The sequence below is a fragment of the Pinus tabuliformis genome, chromosome 1_1 (assembly GCF_031772625.1).
Source record: "Pinus tabuliformis cultivar Carrire ecotype Pingquan chromosome 1_1, CPIR1, whole genome shotgun sequence".
Taxonomy (NCBI): Eukaryota; Viridiplantae; Streptophyta; class Pinopsida; order Pinales; family Pinaceae; genus Pinus; species Pinus tabuliformis.
In genome coordinates this window covers 755,938,909-755,956,584 of record NC_142297.1, presented here as the reverse complement: position 1 = coordinate 755,956,584, position 17,676 = coordinate 755,938,909, and positions in this window count along the sequence as shown.

Sequence of the window (17,676 nt, the reverse complement as noted above, 5' to 3'; positions counted from 1 at the left end):
GAACTGGCTGATTGGGTAGGGACATATGCGAATGGAGCGGCAGAGAGAGCAATAGTGTAGGGAATCCCAGGACAACGCATAGCTAGCAGGCTGCAGCAATGCGAGAGGCACAAGTGTTTTGAACAATGCTAGATGGCACAAAGAGGTGTGAAATGGTGCGAGATGCGTGGAGATGATGCATTAGCACAGATGTCAGAGAGGGAGCACTTGTCAGCAGCGGGTAGAGCTTCAACATCAGAGTATGTTCCTAGCCCAACATAGTGGTCAGTTGGGAGTGTTTTTGTTCCAAGTGTTGTTGGAGCAAGTGGACCAGGTAGATGTGTTGCATGCAGAACATTCCAGGGTTACAGGATCGGATAACATGTCTAAAAATAACAGTTTTTCCAGTGAGGTCATTGGCCACATTGGGTGAGAGTTGAAATTGCTAAAAATAGAAAGTTCTGAAAATAGCATTCCTGGGTCCCTTTCTATTTATAGCAGTCCCTAGTCTATCTATAGGAAGTAAAATTAATTTTGGTCTTAACAGTAGTTGCAAATATTAATTAATTAATTCAGTTGAGTTAATTAGTTATGGAAATTCGAATTTGAAGTCTTTGTGAGCATGCACATGAGTTGACCCACTGATTGAGGAATTCATCCTTAATTTCCTCCACTAATTGAGGGAATAAGTATGAGTTCTATAATGAGAGAATCAGTTGACTTAGTTCTAACTAGTCAAGTCCAATTAGATTATTTTAACAAGTTGTTAAAATAATAAAATATAGTTTATTAATGCTTGCTTGCATGTGAAAACTATTATTTTAGATAACTGAGGATTCACTCATGGATAATTGTTGCATGTCAGTTCTGTCAGAGACCGAGTTGAGATCAAATGTGGGACAGTGTACTATCAGGTGATAGGATGTTTCTAGTAAGTATTCCTTACATGAGGAACAAATTTATTTTCTTTTATGACTATGTAGTTGGATCTGAGGTGACAACAGATATGATTAGGCAAATTTTCAGCCTATATAATGAGGCCTAGGTAGTCCATGATTTTCATCTTTTGATTGAAGATCACCAGGATCTTCTGATTACAGAGAGAGTAGGATAGCTTTTGAGCTCATTCTTTTTGTATGCTGTTTAGGATCTCCATTTGATTGATAATATAGAGTTGGGGTTTTATGCTGGTGCTTTCCCCTGGATATATCTTGTGTTATGTGTGATTATTTCTCTTGATCAATTATGCATATTTCTACTTTATGTTGCTCATGAATTTGATTATTCTTCCGCTTAATGTTTTGTAGAAGTAGAGCAAGTATTATACTTTAGGACATTTCATATATTGGTTTGTTCTACAGGTGAAATTTCTACATCTACAAGAAGTTTGAGGAATCAAAAGGAGTTTTTTAGTGGTAAAAATTTTCAACTCAAGCAAACACCCCCTATCTCTATTCTACACAGATAGATTTCCAATGATGGAATAATTTCCTTAATTAGAGTTTGTGACCTAGAAGTTGGCACTCCTGCGTTTGACCACCATGGTTTGAGAGGATGCCACATCAACCCTCATTATTCATGGAAAATAGGCTACCCATATGATGATAATGAAGAATACCTTGAAATATTTGATGTTGTAACTCTAGTTAAGAGTTGAAGAAGTCAAACTTAACCACCAGCAGAATATCAGGATATGTTATAACCAAACCACTAGGAGGAAAAATGGGTCCATTCTATTTGAGTGTATTTTGTTGCATAAATGAACACAATAGATGAAAATGGATAGGGAGAGAGAAAAAATAGAGGGTTTGTTCAAAATAGCATCCCAAAGACCACAGGTATCACTTTGTGCTAACATCCATTACCATTTATAAAAAGAGAGAGCAGACCAACCTCACCTTCCAGCTGGTTTTTCTCCCGAAAGTGTTTCCTAGGTCATATCTTGTGTTATTATGGTTGTGGATGATTTAATTTATGTATGTCCTCTATTTAATTCATTTTCTATATTACATGCATAAAATAAATAACTTGATATATCTAGAAGTCTAAGGAAAATAACTCTAATAATATATATTTTGGATTTTTAGTATAAATTTATCATATTTGTTACGATGAGATATTTAGTGGAATATCCATAGAAATATATGGATCATATTATTATCAAACCAGGTTTCTTTGGGTATATTGCGGGGAGCTGCAATGGGTCCAAATATGTTAAACCAAAAATCATAAAACCACATCCTTTGCTGACAAATATATTAATAACTTTCAAGATCCTACAAATGAGAGGTTTATATGGTTGGAAGCATAGGTCAAAGATATAAATCGTAATGTGAGCATTCTCATGGTGTCCTTGGAAAATAAGCTCTTGATATTCAAATAAGATATAGTTTCTAACATGGAGGTCAGACCAAATGGGAAATCAATAGATCAAGAAGAATCAAAGAGGAAATTAGGAAATAACCTAAAAAGTATCAACCCAATTTGAGCATTATGAATCATTCATAATCCCTATTCAAGATGGAAGAAAAGGATGACATCAGGCCATATCAAGATTAGATTGATGCTATAAATTTAAATTACTAGTTTCAATAGGTACTCTATTTTAGTGTTCATCATATAGAGGAAGAACATATGATTTTGTTTTCTTAGTTGAAATTAGAGGGTTGTGCCCTAAATTGGTGGGAAAGCCACATGGACACCCTAAGGTTGGAGGGAGATCCTCTAGTGAATAAGTGGGAGTATTTGAAAACTCATAAAGTCACAATTTTACCCTATGTGTTATGTAGAGTAATAGTGGATTTGGTGGCATTACTTCAAGCAGAAGTTGGGGTAGAATGTATAGGAGTACACCACAAAATTTAGAAACATGACCATAATGTTGGGAATCTCCCCAAGGAACCCAAATGTACACCTCAAGTATCTAAGGGGTATACAAAACCATATACGGAAGCAAGTGATGTTGTTCAAACCCATATTGGTGGACAAGCCTTGTGTACAATCATAATATCTAGAGAAAAAAGGCAAGGAAAAAGGGAAATTAAGTGGGTCAGAGTAGAAGGAGAACCATGAAGCTTCCAACGAGGGGAAGAAGAAGTGAAAGGGAAAAAAGGAAAAAATAAAATAGCCATAGCACACTAGTACAATGATCCTAACAACTAATACAACCACTCTAACAATGATAGTCATATAGAGGAGAGGTGTTGGAAGTTTCATCCAAATCTCAACCCAAAGAACAAAAACAAAGATGATAAGAAGAAAAATTTCATGGCCACTAATTAAAGAAATTATATGGAAATCAACTTAGACATGGATGAGAATATTATATATACATCAGTGCAAAAGGGGGTGAATTTGAGTTTCAAGCTTTAGCAACAAGAAGAGAAGGAAATGACCAAACATTTTTGTATAAAGATACAAGTCAAGAAGACAAAAATTGATGCTCTTTTCCACTCAGTATTACTGGTGAATCTTGTTGTGATATAGTTGGTCAAAAAATTGGAATTAAAAGTTTGTGATTATCCAAGATCATATACATTAGGATGGGTAAATAAGGATGCATAAATAAAGGTTTCCAAATAATGCGAAATCCGATTTGTTACCAATGCTAAATTTATTGATGAAGTATAACTAGAAGTAGTTCCCCTTGATGTATGTGGAGTGGTTTTTGGAAGTCTGTTATGAAACCAACTCAAGAAAATATAGAAAAGATAGATCAACGCCTTAGAATTCAACCTCTTCAAGGGGGCAACCTCCTTTACATTACATAAATGAAGAATTCTTGGATGATTCAAATGAAAAAACCTCCTTTCTATATATAGGAGTCTAAGGAGTCGCAATATAACCCAACCGACCTAACAATAATAATATAAAGCCACGAAAATAACAATAGAGGGATTTTATGGGGTACAGTAATAACAATATGGGGACAATAGGGGCACACCAATATTAATAAGGGGTACAACTACAATAGTAATGGGGTAATCACTAGTATTATAGGGACCCAACATTCCCCTCTCCTTCAAAAAAGTGTTTTCCTCAACACTTGAGTAGTTTTGGATGATTTTGTATAAAATTCTCATCCTCCCATGTGGAATCTTCTGTAGATAAGTTCTTCCACTTGATAAGATACTCTGAACTTGATTGATTTTGTAGATGTCGACTTCTTGTTTCTATGACTGCTTCTGGTTCCAATATAATTTTTCCTTCCTCGTCAAGTTCTGGCAATATTATTTGAACTGGGAGCTTATCGCCTATAACCTTATTTAAACATGAAACATGGAAAACTGTGTGCAATCGAGAAGCTGCAGGAAGCTCCAATTTGTATGCCATAGTATCAATCTTTTGTAACAACTTGTACGAACCATAATACTTTGGTGATAATTTATTATCCTTCTTAGCTTGCTTGAGGGACATTTACTTATATGGTTGTAGCCGTAGGAATACCCAATCACCTACATCAAAACTTCTTTCGCTGTGATGTTGATTTGCCTGTTGTTTCATTATATTATGTGCCAACATGAGGTTATCCTTTAAGAGTTGGAGGACTTGTTGTTGATGTTCGATGCGATGTTCCACTGCTTGAACCTTAGAATTTTATCTTAAATATGATGTGATGGATGGTGGCTGATACCCATAAAGTGCCATAAATGGGGTCACTTTTGTTGCTATATGGAAGGAAGTGTTATACCACCATTCAACTAGAGGAAACCATTTGACCCATTGTGTCTGTTTATCAGATACAAAGCAACAAAGATATCCTTCCAAACATTTGTTTACTATCTCAGTTTTCCCATCAGATTGAGGACGATAAGATGAGCTATGAGCTAATTGAGTACCAAGACAAGAAAATAATCCTATCCAAAAATTTTCAGTGAAAATGGGATCTCTGTCACTTACAATAATCTTTGGGTTTCCATGTATCTTTTTAATTGTTTCCATAAATGCAGTAGAAACTGTACTGGCTTTAAATGGATGTGATAATGCACAAAAGTGTGCATACTTGGTAAGTCTGTCAACTACCACCATGATGACACTCTTTCCCTCAGACTTGGGTAAACCTGTGATAAAATCCATTGAAACCTCCTCCAAACATTCGCTTGGAATGGTTAAAGTTTGTAATAGACCCAGTGTCTTAATTGTTTCAACTTTATTTTGTTGGCCAAAAACTTTTGAATATCTCATTTAAGGCCATCCCACAAAAATTCCTTCTTAACCCTATGGTAAGTTTTTAAAATTCCCGAGTGCCCTCCTAAGGGAGAAGTGTGCAATTCCATAAGAATCTTTTGTTTTAGTTGGGAATTCTTACAGAGGTATAAGCGATCTTTGTACCATAATGAATCATTTTTCCAGCTAAATGTATCCGATGTATTGGAATCATGTTGTAACTTTTGAATAATTTCCCACACTTCTTCGTCATTCTTCCATTCCTCCCTTGCTTCATTTATCCAATCTGGTTGCATAATAGAAATGGTGCATAACAATGCTTCCACATACTCATCCTTTCTTGAGAGTGCATCTGCCACCACATTTTGCTTCCCTTTTTTGTAGATGATTTCAAAGTCATAACCCAACATCTTTGTGACCCACTTTTGTTTCTCTTCAGAGGATAATCTTTGTTCTAAAAAGTATTTAAGGCTATCATGATCCGTTTTTACCTTGAAGTGTCTTCCCATTAGGTAGGGTCGCCATTTCTTAAGTGCATGGAGTATTGCCAACATTTCCTTATCATAAATAGCTTTGTGTATAAACTTTCCCTTGATTGGACGACTTTCAAAAGCAATGGGTCTTTCATCTTGCATTAAAACAACACAAATTCCATTCCCTGAAGCATCACATTCCACAATAAAGGTTTTTGTGAAGTCTGGTGTAGCTAAGACAGGTCCTTGGCACATTTCCTATTTAAGATGTTCGAAGGCCTTTGTTGCTTCTAGAGTCCATGAAAATGCATCTTTCTTCAATAGTGTTGTTAGAGGTGTTGCTATTCTCCCATAATTCTTAACAAACTTGCGATAATACCCTGTCAACCTGAGAAACCCTCGCAGATGCTTTATGGATGTGGGGATTTTCCATTCCTTAATGGCTTTAATTTTGATAGCATCTACCTTAACTCCTTCATGAGATACAATATGACGAAGATATTTCGCCTCTTGTACTCCAAAGAAACATTTGGATTCTTTTGCATATAATTGTTTCTCCTCCAACAGTTGTAGCACCCTGTCAACATGTTCAACATGATCCTTCCAAGACTTGCTGTAGATTAGTATATCATCAAAAAATACAAACACAAATTTTCTAAGGAATGGTTTGAAAATTGAATTCATCAAACCTTGAAATGTTGGAGGTGCATTGGTAAGGCCAAAAGGCATGACCAAAAATTCATAATGACCCTTATGAGTTCTAAATGCTGTTTTCGGAATGTCTTCAGTCTTCATTTTGATTTGATGATATCCTAAATTAAGATCCAACTTGGTGAAGTAAATTGATCCATGCAATTCATCCGGTAATTCATCAATGACAGGAATGGGAAACTTATCTTTAATAGTGAGCTTGTTGAGATCCCTATAATCTGGACACATGCGCCATGATCCATCCTTCTTGTGCACCAATACTACCAGAGCAGAGAAAGAACTTTGACTCGGTTGAATTATACCAGCCTCTAGGATTTCTTCAACCATACGTTCAATTTCACTCTTTTGGGCATAGGGACATCTGTACGGCCTGATGTTTGGTTTGAAACGCGTTGACAAATGATTCTCTATGTGATTTTGCTGAAATCTCTTACAATCAACACTTCCTGGAATCAGATGAATAGCATGATCATGATCACGAATAGGTGGGAGACCTTTGGGAGTCTCAAATACATTGGAATGATTGTCCAAGACTTTTTGGAGATATGGAGAAATAGATGATTCCAATGTGGAAACATCTAGCGAACATAATTGTTAAATTACACCTTTTTGTTCCTTTTTTAGAAGCTTTGTCATACCGTTAGAGTTGATTATCTTTCCCGGTTTCCTTGCAATAGCCCTTAATTCAACTTCCTTTCCTTCCATAGAAAATTTCATGAAAAGTTCTTGAAAATTTAAAGCTATTGTACCCAAGGATTGTAGCCATTGGACTCCTAATACAACATCAGCACCTCCCATTGGAATGGAAAGCATTGGGCTAGTCAATACATATTCTCCCATGGATAGCTTGATATTATGGCACTTTCCAGAGAAATTTATTGTTCCTCCATTTGCAACCATCACTTGACACTCTGGTGTTGGATATAAGAAGCAATTCAATTATTTTGCTACCTTACAATGAATAAAATTGTGGGAACTTCCTGAATCAATCAACACTATTACCTTTTTCTTCTTAATTTTTCTTTCTATCTTGATGGTTTGAGGAGTGGTAATTCTTGCCAATGCATTACAAGATATGGTCGGATTCATTTGTTCTTCATCTAGGCTTTGTTCATGGAGTATATCCTCTTCTTTTGACCTTTCTTGCTCCTTTTCTTCTTCCTCTTCACAATCTATGTAGAATAATTTCTTCTCAGCACACTTATGACCTTTAGTGTATTTTCTATCACAACTGTAACAAAGCCCTTTTGCTCTTTTTTCTTCCAATTGTTGTGGTGTCAACCTTTAGGTTGTGGAAGACTAGCGGCAACAAAAGTTCCATCTTTATAGTTGTGAGTGGTATGCTTCCTAGTTGCCATAATTTTGCTTTCCATTTTTCTTGCTAACCTGAGCTTTCTCTAATGAATCAGGTTCCCAAAGACGAACATCATGTTGGATATTATCCTTTAAAGACCCTATGAACAAATCAATCCTATGCTCCTCTGGAATATTTTTTACCCTTATGTTCAATTTTTGGAACTCCTCAATGTGCTCCATTATTGAACCCTTTTGTTTGAGACTTATCAATTGGCTAAAAAAAGTGTTGCTTTTTGTATCCTCATAATGTGCTATCAATTCTTCTGTAAAAATTGCCCAAGTGATAAATTGTTTATGAGAGCAAAGCCATTGATACCATACAAACTGATTTGGTTCCAAATATAGAGTTGCAATACGTACCTTTTGTGTGTTTTGCACATCTTTGAGATCGAAAAATTGTTCCATCCGTAATATCCATGTTGTGGGGTCCTTGCCATCAAACTTCTTCATATCGATTTTTGGAATATGGTGCGTCTTCGATCCAAAATTAGAGTCTATGAAATCATGATTAACATTTCCTTTGTTCGCATCATGAGTTTCCTTTACTCCCCTTTCACCATTAGTAAGTATTTCTCCTAGAAAATTTGTCAAATCCACCTTCAAATCTATCTTCAAATCGTCAATCTTGGCTTCCATGCCCTTTATGCTAGATTCCATGCCATTTATCTTAGCTTCTGTTAGCTTTTGTGAGAGTGAAATTTGTTGCACTGGGTCTTGTAATTTTGATATATCATGTAGCATTTCTTCCTCTTCTTCATGAGTCATGCTAGAGATTTCAGATTTCTTACTAGGTGTTTTCATTTTCTTTCCTCGGGGCATCAGTTACCGATAGTAATGCTCTACTATGCCCTTTGAATTCCTTCAAAATAATTTTTCAAACCAAGATTAAGCAAAACTTTAAAAAATCTACACACCTTTTTTCACTTTGTAGGAGCTCGATATTGCCTTTGATGTATCTCTGTAATTTTGGATCATCCAGTTCTGAAATTGCGACCTATGGTAGCCCTCTATGTCCTTTTTCCAATGCCACCAGTCTGACCCCAATTAGATTCTCCAATGAAGAGTTATGTTAAATCTCCCACAGTGACCGATTATAGACTAATTCAGTAGAGCGATCTTGTACCACATGCCACGTGTCCCTGTTTTGACCTTTGGCTCTGAAATATATATACAAGAAACTACTATCCATCCTCTTTTTGTACCTTCTTACAAAATTTCAATTCGATGCTCAGAGAGAAAGTTATGATGATTTTCCCCAGGTCACCTGTTTGGAATGTAATTCAGGAGTCTGCAAAAATACCTTCCTCAGATCATATCTCCGCAAATACAGTGTGAAAAGCTCTGAAATTTGGACCCAAGGTTCAGTGCGATTTCGTCTGAAATGGGTTTTTTTTTTCGCTTCTGAAACGTCATAGAAAAAAAGTTATAGCGAAAATTCCACGATGACCTGTTTGGAGCAGCGAAACCCTAGAATCCAAAGCTCTAATACCAAATGTTATGAAACCAGCTCAAGAAAAGATAGAAAAGATAGATCAACGCCTTAGAATTCAGCCTCTTCGAGGGGGAAACCTCCTTTACATTACATAAATGAACAATTCTTGGATGATTCAAATGAAAAAACCTCCTTTCTATATATAGGAATCTAAGGAGTCACAATATAACCCAGCCGACCTAACAATAATAATATAAAGCCAAAAAAATAACAATAGAGGGATTCTATGGGGCACAGTAATAACAATATGGGGACAATATGGGCACAACAATATTAATAAGAGGTACAACTACAATAGTAATGGGGTAATCACTAGTGTTATAGGGACCCAACAAAGTCCCTATATGTACATGTGAGATACAATATCCATGCAAAGAACCAAAAAATACCACCTCATGAAGGATGGTAAATGCTTCATCATCAATGCACACAAGGGAAATCCCATAATTTTGCGCATGAGTATAAACCAAGCTAAGAAACTGATTAGTTCTACCAAGAAGTATGTTTTAATTATTTTATGAGAAAATCAGTGTGTAGAAGAGTCAATTAGAGTAAAGTAATCTCTATAGGGGTGTACTAAAGGAAAAAAATAATAGTTTGAAGAGTTTTTATAAGCATACAGGTGTGTGTTCTAGGATCCTAAATGACTCATCATTGCTAAACACTGGATTGTAAAATTAGTATGTTAAGAAGCAAGTGAGGTGAAGAAGAAATTTTCAAAGTTACTAGAATAGGGTGTCATTTGATTGATTACCTCACCATGTGGGTCACCCATCATCATTGTGCTAAAGAAGGATGAGACTTGGAAGATGTGTTTTGATTACATATGTTAACAAAATTATGCTCAAGAACATGTAACCCTTGTTTGGGATAGATAATTTTCTGGATCAATTGAAACAATCCAAATACATCACCAAGCTAGATTTAAAGTCAAGATATCACAAGGTTTGGATCATACAAGAATATACTTGGAATACCACTTTCAAAACTAGGTAAGGTTTTTATGAGTGGTTAATCAAGTTGTTTGGCCTATGCAATGCACCAACTAAGTTTAGGAAGTTAATGAATGATGTATTGTGCCCTCTTATTAAAAATATTTTATAATGTAACATGCCATATAAATCATACATAATATGTTTACAAATTTACTATTTATAATCAAATTAAAAAGAGATAAGTAATGTTATGACAATATGCTATAAGTTGTACTTGATATCAAATATAGTGACCTTATATTATTATATTTCATTTTATTTAATAATTAAATATAAATTTGTCAATATGTGCTTAGCTCTAGTGGTAGGGATGGTGGTTTTCCATCCCATCCACCTAGATTCAAGTCCTTAGAGACATGGACTACCTTAGTAAGGCTGGGAGGATAGGCATCCCATTGGTGTCTGGGATCCTAACTCGAGTTCCAGTGGCCTTTGAACGTATCTTTCCTAGGCTGAACTATGAGTTCCTGATATATGTGGCTTGTGGGATGTTGCATATATCCGTGGAGGTTGTTAGTTCCCCATAAAAAAATTCATTGAAAAAACAAGTAAATATAAATTCATAAATCATATATGTTAAAAATTAATGATTTTTTTTTTACAATATTTTAATCGGATGGGGGTGTTATAGGCCATTTTATCACATTTGGTCAATAGGCTTTCAACTAGATCAATAAACATCCTTTGACCTCCTTCTCATCATCCTTGCACAAACCTCTAAGTGTGACTCATTATTATCTCTGAGTTTCTGCCTCAAAAAACCTTTTTTTAGTCATTTTAAGGACCAACACTCTCTGGCCTCCTACCGGACAACATTAAATACTAGGTGTCTCCACTTTTGATTGCGTTGATCACCTAAAGCTTTCTCCACTATGCACCTACGTTGGTTCTATAAATTCAGAAAAAAGAGAGTGAATCCCAAAGCCTCTGCTTCCAAAAGCTTCTAGGATATGTTGTAACCAATTACCTCAGATAAAAGTCTCGAATCTTATCCTATCCTACCTTGGATTTTTCATCCATTATCCCTTGATCTCATACTCCTGTCAAGAGTGGATGTCAAGCCCTAATTGGTAAAAGGATAAGAATTCATGAACTACCTCCTTCACCTATATATTTATTGTCATCCGTAGGAAAGGGGTTGGCTTTTGGAGAGTGATTCTACCCTTATGCTACTTATGTGAGGGATATATTTCCATGCATTAGGGTTATTAGAGGTTTACTTTGTGACAAGGAAAGGACAAGTCAACTTGGAGGAACTCTTTTATTGGATCAACACCTATTTTTGGTTGTAACTTACTCCATTTCTATTAAAATAGTTTTTTTCTTTCTTATATATGATGTTATGGTTTCATATATTTCAATACCATGTTGATCTATTGAATAAAGTGATTATATGATGCTACATAGATTTTGTGGATCGTTGGATTGTGTTATGTGACTGTGCAAGTTCTAATATTAGAAATTAGACATAGGATTGGAGCATTCAAGCCAAGGAAGGAGTGAAGCATATGACATATTCCAAGTAGGTTTCATTGTGATATCTATTTAGTTTAAGGAAAACATTAGTTCGTTTGTATTTTTTTTGTTGTAGGTCAGTCCACCAGGCCTAGGGAAGATACTCATGTTTGCAGTCGTAAATTCCACATAACAAATTCGTGACCATACTGGGGAACGATGTATTCCCTTGGTGGTTTCTTTTTCCATTGATTTTTCTTACCTCTTTTCCAGACCTTTACTGTCTTATCTAGTCAAGAACATATCTAGAAAGAACTTTCATTGAGTCTCAATTACAATCCTTATGTTGGACCTTTTCATCCCTAGACTAATGCACCCTTTGATATTTTGATAGAGAATTTCACCCCAATTGAGCCTTCTCTGTACTTGCGTTAAATAACATTGATGCCTTCTTTGCACTTGTGTTGGCCCCTATTCATGCACAAATTTGTCTTTGCCTTGATTTTCTCTTTGATCCAGCCTTGATTCCAGCCGCTCTTCCTTGAGTTTCTAAGGGTCTTGTGGTCCCTCTGAAGCCTCCATTTGGTTTTCTTTTGTTTCGATACCTTTGGTAAGGATTTGTTTGAATATTTTCCTTCTTTCTTATCATTAGGTTGTTTGCAAACTCATTTTATTTCATCATTTAGTGCTTAGATGAATTGGTGTTCTAGTCATCATTCTGAAAAAGCTTGCTTGAATCAATGATTAGACTTTGCATCTTAGTTTTCTTCAATTTTGAAAATTAAGTGACTTGAAAAGAAAAATATTTGCATTGGAATTTAGGGTTTTTTTATGTGAATTGAAACTGGAATAATTGCATTGGAAATGGAATTGCATGTTTCATATCGTTTGCTGCATACTCTTTGTCTCTTCCCTTAAATATATTTTCATTGAATGAGAAAGATTCCATTTACTCATGCTAATTTGCATTTAGGATATTCAGATGACATTCTTGGTGAGCCCCAAAACTGAAACTTAATTGAAGATAAGTAGTGAAATTTATTGAATCAACCTAAGGAGCATTTGTAACATTAACACAAAAATTTATAGGTCTAGGCTAGAGACATGTTATGGAATCATTAAACGTAGGAGTTGTCATTGTTTTCCAACGTTGTATCTCGGGGGTGAAATCTCGTTCCATGTACGTGATTGTATAGGATCATTCTACACGTACCTTTGGGTATACTGGACGATGCTACATGCACATAAGTATATGGGAACACTCTCATCAAATAGTTACGCATTAGACAACATTACTATAGAATACACTTCCATGTACCATGGAGTATACTTTCGAAGTCCCCTATATGTTTCTATCCTCAACATAGGTAACCGATTCGGTAACCTTGTATAACGTTATACAACGAACACAATATTCAGGGAGATTTCTTACATGTACGTTAAGTCCTTGGTTCGCCAAAGTGTATATTGTAGTTCACGGTTGCATGGTAATCCTTATGCCTAGATTACCTTCTTTTTTATTTATTTTTGTGTTAAATACTAAAATTTATTATCCATTGTGGAAGAACAAAATCCCCCACTTTTTCATTTGCATAGAATGAAAAATAAGCCTCCACTTCCACTAGAGGCTACTCCTGGCCATCATCAGAAGAATAAGAAGACGCAAACTACCGAATTAGGAAATTCAAGAACTACTTCTGGTCCTCCTTCTGAATTTGATTAACCAAAACCATATTTCCCTTTGAGTACTAAGCCTTAGATCACCTATACTCTTGCTGGTGAATTTGACACAATCGAAACATAAGCTCTTGAAACCTTATTTCCGGAGGTTATTGAACTTGACTTACTTGAGTTAGATACTTTACTTCCTGAGGTTGTTGAACATGAGGAACCTCAACCACCTTCACTTGTTACTTCAGGTCCTTCCCCTTCTCTTCCTTTGTCTTAGATAAAATCTCCAACTATATTTATTGGACCCAATAATGAATCTCTTGCATACAGACTTTTGAGTATTGAAAAGATGTCGTAAGAAGAGCCTCACCTGTCTACTTTTGTTCATTGGAGTGGGCTCAATTTTTATCAAATTGATCCTCTTCCTCCTCTTTAGACTTCGACACCAAATCCTTTACTTGATTCTTTGGACTTATTGGTGAATTTCTCGTGGAAATATTCATTGGGATTGTTAACCATGACTGGATTTGATTTGACCTCCCAGCCTATACCCACCACTATGATTGAGACATAAAATGTTTCTTCCTTATCCATGTTTGCAACATCACTAGAGGCAAATTTGTATGGTGGGTCCGTCCATCCCACCTGGTTATCAATCTTTATCTGGTACCTTCTTTGGTGCAGCTTCGAGTCCTTGGACCTCTCCCATGTCATCCATTTCTAGAATTCCATTTGGTATTTCTCTTATGAATTCTACACAACATGATCCTTATCCTCCACCTACACCTACAATTGAACAAAAGGTTGGCTCTTATGTTAGTGGGCAAGGTTATCTTCAACAACCCAACTCTCCTTATTTTGGGTTCCCTCCATCTAGATTGCATTTCCCCCCATCATTCCCTCCTCCTATGGTAGGGGGACAACCTACTGTTGGTATACATCAAGTTAGTAATCAGCCTTATTATAATCCTCCTTATCATGGGATGGACTCTAGTGTTTGGAAACCTAATTTTCCCGTCCAACCTAGTTACTTTTAGGACTGATTATTCAATCCTCAACTCATGTCATCTTCATCTCAAATTCCTACCCATCCATCTATACCTGAACAAGTTCAAATACATGTGATTCAACCTTCACAGGTTGTCGTTACATCTCAACTTTAACGACCCAGGTTAAAAATTGATTTAAAAAAATATAAGACCAAGGTCATGGGACACGTATTCAAGCTGAATGGTGGGAAAAACATCATAGTGGGTTGTCACTTCGTTTTATTAGTGGCTAAAGGAATTGGAAAAGGCAATGGAAAAGGCTTTGGAAAGGCAAAATTCATTATTTGACATTTATTTATGAAAATAATAGAAATTAGGAGAAAAGGAAGGTGAAAGGTCACAGATTGCATCTAAGAAAGAAAATGAATGAAAATAATGGGAATTGAAGAAAATAGAGGCGTCATTGATAAAAAAGGATTATGAGGATCAGTGGGAAGGCTTAGTTAGTGTAATTTTTTGTCAAATTAGTTTTGGAGCTCACATTTTATTCTCTCTCTCTCATACTCTAAGACACTTAGAGTTTTCTTGGATCACTCTTGGAGAGTGTGGCATACTTGGATTCTTGGAGAAAGAAGAAAAAGGAAGAGTGTAGTGACCAACCTAGGGTGCTAGATTAGGCTATATTTATTATCGACCAGGGTAAGTAAACTTCGAGGCATGCGTCTAAAATCTATAGACATAAAGGATTCCTAACTAAGTGTTCATTGTGGTAGGTTACAATACTTCTTTACGGAAGGTTAAGATATGTTCTCTATCACCTTGACACTCAGGTCACTCAATTCATCTAACTGGCCTAAAGACACTGTGTATTGCTAAACCAAGATTTTAATCCCCTTACAAGGATGTTGTGCGTAAAATCCATGTCTAGTGAACACTCAGAATTTAACACTTAACATTCATGAAAGATTAAAAGCATACTGAAATCAAAAGCACACTAAAATTCAAATGCATGGAAAGCAGGGTCCATGAAGATGCTTTAAAAATATAATGAAAGATCAAATCTCTTACAAGATACAGTTCAATGATCTTAACGATAAATCCTTTAAGCTATCATCATAAACACCATTCATAAGGATTGCTAATTAAATCAATGAAATCATAAACATAACTATAATCACTATGCATGCTATTCAATATTCGAAAATTTCTAATGAAATGAAAATGACAGTATACCCGTCCACGCAGGGCCCATCGGTATACTGGAATACGCTCAAGCAACTAAGGAGTTAACGCATGAACAATATTATAATAAAGCCGTGACTGTAATTGAGTTCTCTTATTAAGTTATGAAGATTATGCAAAAACTCTGTTCTCCAAACGATATACAAAGATCAACAAAAACCCTGTAACTGTATCTACATCCGTGTTTTTTAAAAACAAATAAAACACAGTTTACATTTGGATTGAATGTACATTCACTATGCAGCTGTTGCCGCTTTTATTATGGAATGATTTTTGGGTCATTTCCATTCTGAACCAATTTTCCAAAAAGAAACAAAACGAAACCAGTTTGGAAACCTATGGTTGTTGCTGCTTTTGTCACTAAAAGGTTGGGCCTTGACTAGTGTTGACCGCATAACCAGGAGTGTTGGATTTGCTGTAGGATCGATGTTTCTCCATGCTTGTACATTCTAGTTTTCGTTCATATCCTTTGCTTTAGCTTACCTGTCATGCCACATGTCAGACAATGAACCATTTACAGGATGTTGTAACTTCGTGTAACCTTTTTATTAAAAATTCCTAATTTCTTAACATAAAAACTCATAAATTAACTTTAATGCATCTAACAACTATAATACTGTTAACTAATCAATTTCAAGGAATATAAGGGATCTATGGAGGAAAAAGGTAGACAAATGATGTGTTTTAAGAGGAAAAAGGAGGTCATGGAATGGTACCAACAAAGAGCATGAAAGCGCAAGAGGAAATCGGGATCAAAAACTACTGTAGGTTTTGACTGTAGCTACCAAGTTGCATGTATGTTTTCCTCATTAGTTTTGGCATATGCATGTGGTTTCTTGCTTATGATTTTTCATTGGCATGAAGGATTGCTTGGATTGACAGTGGATTTTCCTAGCCTTGCCATTTCTTGGATAGCCATGGTGTTGTGAGCTCATTTTGTTTTGTTTTTTGGTTGTTTCTCATGTTCCTTTAACTGTGGGTTAAGTTACTAGTTCCTGGAGCCTTAATTGGACAAACACTCTAGAGCCCTATAACAGCTTGGGTTGAATTACTAGTTCCAGAGCCTTAGTTCAATACACGCTCTAGAGCCCTTGGCGGGTTGAGTTACTAGTCCTGGAGCCTTGGTTGGATAAATTCTCTAAAGCATAATGATAATTGTGGGTTGAGTTACTAGTCCTGGAATCCTTGGTTGGAAAAAATGCTCTGGAGCCCCAGAAGGATTTGGTAGAGACCAATATGGTGATGGTTTGTGACGTACGAATGTGAGGTGGAATCAATGTTTGATGGGTTGAGGTGGTTTGGCCTCTGGAAGCCTTGGTTTAGTTTTTATGGATCGTTCCATGAGATCCCACATTCATGCTTCGAATATGGCATGAGGGTGATTGGTTGAAGAGATATTTTTCTTAGCCATTTGGTGGTTTGTGGAAGTCCCAAACCTGGATGGACTTTGCATCATTAATATGAGGTTATTTGTCCTTGTTAATTCATGAGTATTATAATGGTTTATATGTGGATTATATGGTTGTTTCCTTTTTATTTTTGTTCTTATTATGTTGGTTATGAACGTGTATTATGATAGTGGCTATGTATGGCTCTCATCACGTTTTTACTAGTAAATGAATGAACAATGTATTTGTGGCCTAATAGATGAAATTGCAGCTAATGTGTTGAGGCATCAATGCTTCCTAGCCATTCTCAGATACATATGAGACCCCTATGCTCAGTTATGTTGTTAATACCTGTAGCTTTCATGTTTGTGACATGTTTGACGAAATTATTGTCATGGCTAGTAGGGGTCTAGTCTATTCCTTGTTGATGTTTTGCAAATGTATCTTTTTTTCATTGTGGAATTTCATTTTTAAAGGTGTCATTGAGTTTTGGGTAGTGACCTCGGCTCTGGGCTTGAAAAAGTGGCACAATGATCCAGACTTAAACAAGAACACAACAAATTACAGAGATAACCATATACACAAAAATGCAGTGGAAATAATACTTCATTTCATTAATGGAACATAATGAAATATGCTTACAAACAGTGATGGAAATAAACCAGCTAGGGCGATGGTAGCTTATCTCTGAGAAGAGATGTGGTGGCTACATGCCTCTGAACTGTGTTACAATGAGGCTTGGAGGCATATTTATTGTTG